The following is a 1,098-nucleotide window of genomic DNA, read 5'->3' as shown; positions in this document are numbered from 1 at the left end:
CCCTCTTGAACTGGAACCTCTTCTTCACCAATGAAGTGAATAGACTTTTGTTGGCTAAGAAGGATCTTGTCAAGCTTCTCATTGACCAACTTCAAGTCCTTCTTGTACTTGTCTTCTTGATCAGTTGATGATGACCTTATGGTTCTGTCATAGTCCTCATTATAGTTGCCATCTGACTGAGCAAGATTCTCAACTAATTCCCAGCCTTCTTCCACATTCTTATTGAGGAAGTTGCCATTAGAAGCTGTGTCAAGAAGCATCCTGATCTTGGGAAGCACTCCTCTATACAATGTACTCAAGAGTGACTCATTGCTGAAGCCATGATGAGGACATTGAGTCTGAAATCCTTTGAACCTCTCCCAAGCTTCACAAAAGCTTTCATTGTTTCTTTGAGCAAACCCAGAAATTTCATTCCTCAATCTAGCAGTCCTTGCATTTGAGAAGAATTTTGCCAAGAAAGCCTTCTTGCAAGCATCCCATGTGGTTATTGCTCCAGTAGGAAGAGTCTTCTCCCAAAGGTGTGCCTTATCTCCAAGTGAGAATGGGAAGAGCCTCAACTTGAATCCATCTTCACTCACTCCATTGATCTTTGTAAGACCACAGATTCTGTCAAACTCATCAAGATGATCTAGTGGATCCTCCATTGGCAACCCATGGAACTTGTTGGCTTGAATCATGGAGATCAATCCACTTTTGATCTCAAAGTTGTTGTTTGGCACTGTTGGAGGCACAATACCAGCCCTTTGGTTGTGGGTGTTGGGTGCATCTCCAGCACCAATGTGCCTAGGTCTCTGCTCATGGTTAGCTTGTTGCTCCATGATCACTGGATCCTCTTGCTGAACTTGAACTACCCTTCTTCTCTGATTTCCCAAACCCTTTTGCAATCTATGGATGTTGTCAATAGGCCTTTGAAGATTGTCTTTCCCCTTAGACCTTGTGTGCATCAACAACCGCGAGTACAGACTCGAACAGGTTCACAATTGAGCTCAGGCTCGTATGGGTGGTTGAATCGACTGGGAAGTGGCGTCCAAATGTACACGGCTTCTGACTCGATCAAGTGCTCGATCACTGCTCGGTCGAGTGGTTGGTTGAGTGGGT

At 44.6% G+C, this 1,098-nt stretch overlaps 1 non-coding gene across 1 annotated transcript; it reads left to right on the top strand.

Annotated features, from left to right (window-relative positions):
- The first annotated feature begins 315 nt into the window (after nucleotides 1-315).
- Nucleotides 316-422, top strand: LOC147931092 (small nucleolar RNA R71). Its single transcript, XR_015576756.1, has one exon. It is a non-coding gene; the product is annotated as a small nucleolar RNA R71 (small nucleolar RNA).
- The last annotated feature ends 676 nt before the right edge of the window (nucleotides 423-1,098 follow it).

The sequence above is a fragment of the Camelina sativa genome, chromosome 12 (assembly GCF_030686135.1).
Source record: "Camelina sativa cultivar CO46 ecotype springtype chromosome 12, ASM3068613v1".
Taxonomy (NCBI): domain Eukaryota; kingdom Viridiplantae; phylum Streptophyta; class Magnoliopsida; order Brassicales; family Brassicaceae; genus Camelina; species Camelina sativa.
Note: the sequence above shows the minus strand (reverse complement) of the source record. Positions and strands in the feature narration are given on the sequence as shown.